The following is a 6,703-nucleotide window of genomic DNA, read 5'->3' on the forward strand; positions in this document are numbered from 1 at the left end:
TAAAAAGTTTTTGGATCAAAGTAAATATATTTTTAATACCATTTTCTGTGCACTGTGAAGTGCTCTTTTATACTATCAAATATTAGCAGATGTATTGTCTCGTAATTCTTTTAATATATAAACTTGTGTGTGTTTGGATAGCTGAGTGTAACTTCCTGGTCACATTAATAGAAAAAAAAATTGCTCAAAAGCCAGAATAGAATGATCTCTGGATAAATACAATATAAAATAAAGCATAAAGGAAATATTAATTTGTACACTCAACAGTTGTATGTTTTATATATTCAAATCTCTGAAACCATGTTAAAGAGCAAGTGAAAACTGTACGAAATATCTGTAACATAAAATAGAGCTAATAGTTTAAAACACAGATGATAAAGATCACAGAGAAAAATATGAGGCCATATAAAAAAAGGGGATAGCGATTAAGCTGTTGTCATGCAAATGACAACATAAAATGGTTTCAGTAAGATAAAATTTTGTTTCATTTTCATATGAGAACAGAGACTGACCAGTGAGCCCTGAGCCCTTGGTCACTGAAGCTTCTTCTGTCCATCATTCAGTTTCCTGGGAGCATTGTCTGTAACCACAGGTAAGCTAGGTTGCCACTTCTCCAGGTTCTCAAGTACTGGGGAACCAGAGGGCAGCATCACCTTGTATACAAGAGAATATTGAATACATTTCTGTCACTCTGTTCAATTGTTGAAAATTTGGCCTCATAGCCATACCAACTGCAAGGGAGAGTGGAATGAAAGGTCAAGTGTCCAGAAGAAAATAGAACCAATGCTCTGCCATAGTTTGGCACAGTACCTAGGGAAAAAATGTTTCACAAAGAAATATGAACATGTAAATTTAATAGACTAAATGATATAAAAACAGTAGTACAATGTACTAAAACAGAAGTACATGCTCCTTTTTGATCTCACAAGATTTTTCACATATGTTAATAATAGCTATTAAAATATAACAAAATGAGCATTTTCAAATATTGTTGGTAAAAAAACCAGTATACATAGGTATTACTTTAATGGAAAGCAATTTGGCCTTAAATAGAGAAGTGCCTGACAGGTCCAAATTGAGAACCATTATGTGCAAATTACTGGCCAACACTCTTCAACAGTGCTGCTATCATAAAGACCAAGGAAAATTGGTCTTTATGAAAGCATTTATGAAAAATGTTTGTTCCATGTTAAAGAATATATGAAAGAAGATATAGTGCTATTATATGCTTCCTGACCTAGGGAAAAACATTATTTTACAAAGCATGAATATGGTCTATAATCTAGATAGAAATTTCATTATTTTTTTATTTTGATCATTTTGATCATGCCACAATTCCAGTCCCAACAAATGACAAATGTTTGAAGAGATAGGTTTATCCTGATTTTAACATTATACATTGAATACATGCAACAAAGCATCATACGGAACTCCATAAATATGTGCAATTTTTATGTATCCTTTTTTAAAATTACAACAGAATTTTTATGCAACTGGAAACATTAAAAGACTATATGGAGGATTGAATGTCTATTAATGAAAGCTTCTTAATTTTTCATGTTGTATTTCTTTGCACTGAACATTTGCCTTCATAGTTCTTATCATCCCTTGCCAAATTGTCCTTGAATTTTATTTTTGATCTTTAATCTCAATTAGAATGTAAAACACATAGAAGTAGGAATTTTACTTTGTCCATTTCTATATCACCTTCTCACACATGCAAACTAAATAATTATTTATTGAACAAAAGAATATATGGTCAAGACAAAAATCTTCTGAAAAAGAAGATTGGAAAATTTGATTAACAAATTTCAAGATACCAGAAACCAGTAACAGAACAATTTCAGTATTATTGCACGAAGAGATCAATGGAACAAAATAGGAAACCAAGATGTACCCCTTATTATTAATATGAAACTTGGTTAACATACATTAGAAATGCCATTGTAAATAGGTTATAAAAGGATGGAATCTAGTTAACAATATTCAGATAATTGCCTCTTTTTAAATTTTTTTTCTATATAAGGTGAACAAATTTCATGTATTTCATATATACAAATTTAGGAGCATAGTGGCACTTCCCACCATACCCTCCCTCCCATCCACACTCCCAATTTCCCTCCTTCTTCCTTTCTTATTTTTGAAACTTTTACAATTACTTACTTTCAGTTTATTTTATAATCATAAAATTTACTAAGTAAAGAATTCAACAAATAGTAAGAAGAAAAAACAAAAAAACAAAAATCACTGTCCCTCAATAGTACAGACGAGGGTGACAGACAATAATAGATTCTCAAAATAGCAATTTTGCTCATATACAGTGTGTTTTTTTATTCTATTAGTAACCATATGGGGAAAACATGATATTTGTCTTAAGGGAACTGGCTTATTTCACTAAGTAAAATGGTTTCCAGTTGCATCCATTTTATTAAACCAGGATTTTATTCATTTTTATGGCTTAGTAGTAATCCACAGTGTATGTAGACCATATTTTCTTTATCAAGTAATCACTTGATGGACATCTGGGTTCATTAGCTTGGCTATTGTGACTTGAACTGCAATAAACATAAGGATACAGGTAATTTTTTCATATGCTGATTTCATTTCATTTGGGTAAATTCCCATAAGTGGGAAGGTTTGGTCATATTTTCAAATCTATTTTCAGCTTTCTGAGGAATCTTTATACTGTCATCCACAATGGGTGTACTAGCTTTCAATCCCACCAACAATGGATTAGAGTACCTTTTCCCATACATCCTCACCAGCACTTACTCTTTCTTGATTTCTGTATGAAAGCTATTCTAACTGCAGCAAGGTGAAATCTCATTGTGGTTTTGATTTGCATTTCCCAGATGGCTGGTGATCCTAAGCCCTTTTCCATGTGTATGTAAGCCATTTGAATTTCATTCTTAGAAAAATGCCTGTTCAAGTCATTTGCCCATTTCTTAACTGGGTTGTTTATGATGCTGTTGTCAAGTTTCTTGAGCTCTTTATAATTCTGGATATTAATTCCAAAACTGTATAGTACTTTGCAAATATTTTCTCCTATTCTGCTAGTTGTCTATTCACCTTGTTGAGTGTTTCCTTTGCTGTGCAAAAGATTCTTAGGTTTATGTAATCTCATTTGTCTATTTTTGCTTTGATTGCCTGTGCTTCTGGGCTCTTTTTCCAATAAATCTTTGCTTATGACAACATCTAGAAGAATATCCTCAATGTTCTCCTCTAGTAACTCAATCTATTTTAAGTTGATTTTTGTTTAAGATGTAAGGTAGGGATGTTTTTTCATATTTCTGCAGGCATAGATCTAATTTCCTCTGTTGAAGAGACTGTCCTTTGAGATTGATTTTAGCTTTTTTTTTTAAATCAAAGATTAGTTTGCTATAGATATGTGGATTGATTTCTGAGGATTCTATTCTGTTCCATTCATCTACATGGCTTTTCTTTGCTGCGAGGGTCTTTATTAACGATGTAATTTCCATCGTGGATATTGGTTTATTTAGATTTTTCATGTCTTCATGCCTCAATTTTGATATTGTATCTGTCCAGAAATCTATCCATTTCTTCCAGATTTTACAATTCGTTGGCATATTTTTTGTGCCCACTACCAGGCTGTTTTGATAGCAACTGCCCTGTAGTATGTCCTAAAATGTGGTATTATGATGCCTTCAACTTTATTTTTCTTAATATTGCTTTAGATATCCTGGGTTTTTTATGATTTCATATGAATTTTAGAATCATTTCTTCTAGCTCTGAGAAGAATGTTCTTGGTATTTTGATTGGGACTGCATTGAATCTGTAAATTGCTTTGAGTAGTATCCACATTTTGATGATATTAATTATTCCAATTCATGAACATGGAGTATTCTTCCACTTTTAGTATCTGATTTGTTTAGTGTTTGATTTGTTTAATGTTTTGAAATTTTCATTGTAGAGATCTTTCACTTCCTTGATTAAATCTATTCTAAGGTATTTAGATTTTTTGTAGCTACTATGAATGGGAATAATCTTATAAGTTGTTTATCAACCATGGCTTTGTCTGTGTCTACAAGGTCTATTGATTTTTTGTGTGTTTATTTGATATCCTGCAGCTTTACTAAACTCTTTTATGAGTTCCAATAGTCTCTGTGGAGTCTTTTGGGTTCCCCTTATAAATAGGATCATGTCATCAGCAAACAGGGATAATTTGACTTCCTCCTTTCCAATTTGTATCCCATTGATTACTTTTTCTTGCCTAATGACTCTGGCTAAAGCTTCCAGAACTATATTGAATAGCAGTGTTGAAAGTGGACATCCCTGTCTGGTTCCAGATCTTAATGCAAATGCTTCCAACTTTTCCCCATTCAGGATGATGCTGACTGTGTGTTTGTCATATATTACCTAGTTCTGGTAAGGAATGTTCTTTCTATAACCAATTAGATTAAGGTTTTCATCATGAAAGTTGTATTTATCAAATGCTTTCCCTATGTTCATTGAGATAATCATATGATTTTTATTATTCAATTTATATGAAACATTACATTTATTGATTTGAATATGTTGAACCATCCCTGCATACCAGGAGTAAATCCCACTTGGTCTGGGTGAATGATCTTTTTGATGTGTTGTTGGATTCAATTGGCAAGTATTTTGTTGAGGATTTTGGCATCTATGTTCCTCAGTGATATTGGTCTGTAGTTCTCTTTCTTTGTGATATCTTCTTCTGGTTTAGAAATTAGAGTGATGCTGGCTTCATAGAAAGAGTTTGGGAGGATTCTTTCCCTTTCAGTTGTTTTGAGTAGCTTGAGAAGAATTGGAGTTAGTTCTTTAAATGTCTGGTAAAATTCTTCAGTCAAGGCATCCAGTCCAGGGCTTTTTTTGTTGGGAGGGTCTTTATTACTGATTCAATTTCCATCTTGGTTATTTGTCTATTTAGGTTTTCTATGTCTTCATGCCTCAATTTTGATAGATTGCATCTGTACAGAAATCTACACATTTCTTCCAGATTTTGCAATTTGTTGGCATATCATTGTTTGTAGTAATTCCTGATGTTTCTTTTTATTTCTATAGTATCTATTATTGTAACTTCTCCTTGTTATCTCTGCTTATTGATTCGGGTCTCTTCTCTCGTTTTTAGTTAATTGGGAAAATAATGAATCTTTTTTTTTTTTTCAAAAAATCAGCTCTTCATCTCACTGATCTGTATCATTTTTGGGGGTTTCAATTTTGTATATTCCTTCTCTAATTTTAATTATTTCTCTCTACTACTAATTTTGGTCTTGGATTGTTTTTGTTTTTCTAGGTCCTTGAAAGTATTTTTAGACCATATATTTGATGTCTTTCCAATTTCTTGATATAGGAACTGATTGACATAGGCACTGATTGATAGAAATTTCTCTCTTTGGACTTCTCTTGCTGTATTTCATAATTTTTAAATGATTTATTTATTTATTTATTTGAAAGGCAGGGTTATACAGAGGCAGAGAGAGAGAGAGAGAGAGAGAGAGAGAGAATGTCCCATCTGCTGGTTCACTCCCCAGATGGCCATTACAGCTGGAGCTGAGCCAATCCGAAGCCAGGAGCCAGGAACTTCCAGGTCTCTCACATGGATGCAGGGCCCAAGCTCTTGGGCCATCTTCCACTGCTTTCCCAGGCCATAGAAGAGAGCTGAATTGGAAGAAGAGCAGCCCCATGGGCTTAATGCTTTGCTCCTTGATACTTGTAATGTCTTAAGTAATCAGCTTTCTTCTCAGAGATGTTATATCCCTAGCCAATACATATGATTGCTTAGAAGTCCTAACATTTGGCTTATATTTTCTCTTTCTTATATTGATTGTAAAAAAAGTGATCTCTTCAGACCAAATCTCTCCCTAAAGAAATTAGGCAGTATATATTAACTAAAATGTCAAATTCATAACAAGAATTTTCTAACTACTTGGGTTCAAGAATAGGCAACAGTATATGAAGGTAAAATAGATTTGCAAATGTCCCCAGATCTACAAGTTGGGGCTAAAATTTTGTGATAGGTTTCAGCAAAAGCCAATCTTAACTTTATTCATTTATTTTCCTACAATAATATGGAGTCTGAGATGAGATTGATAAAACTGTCATGTATTGGAGAAATACAATATTTAAATTAGTCCAGTGTTTACTAAATATTTACTATACAAGGGAACTTCAAGTGTTCATGAAGAATGGAATTAAAAAGTAAGTTCATTTTGGAGCAAAAAATTTGAAATTCATTGTTCCGTGGTTTCAGAGTACACAGTTTTCTTAAAAATGCATTTCACACTAACTTATAAACTCTCAGTGTAGGAATTTCAAAAATTTTTGCGTCAAAATAAACATTTTTTAATTCCATTTTCCACGAACTTTTGGAAGTACTCATATTTGAGGGACTATGATAAGTAATGGGATAGAAGAAAGCAGGATGCAAAAATCATAAAAAATTATAATTGCAAAATTGTTATATTCTTATAATTTTTTCTGTGAACCATATTGAATCTGTTAAAAGCTAAAAAAAAACTTAAAATGTTATCTGAAAAGTGAACAAAATAGTAATTTGGAAATAATTATTTATTGACTTTTAACTAAATACCAGATTTTTTAAAAAATGTTTCATCAATAAACACAGTTGACTTCAATATCAGTTTTTACAGTCTTCAAGAAGAAAACTAGAGTAAATAAATGTGATTGAGTATTATAGAATCTAATGGAAAGAACGGAG

Source organism: Lepus europaeus (genome assembly GCF_033115175.1).
Source record: "Lepus europaeus isolate LE1 chromosome 5 unlocalized genomic scaffold, mLepTim1.pri SUPER_5_unloc_1, whole genome shotgun sequence".
NCBI lineage: Eukaryota > Metazoa > Chordata > Mammalia > Lagomorpha > Leporidae > Lepus > Lepus europaeus.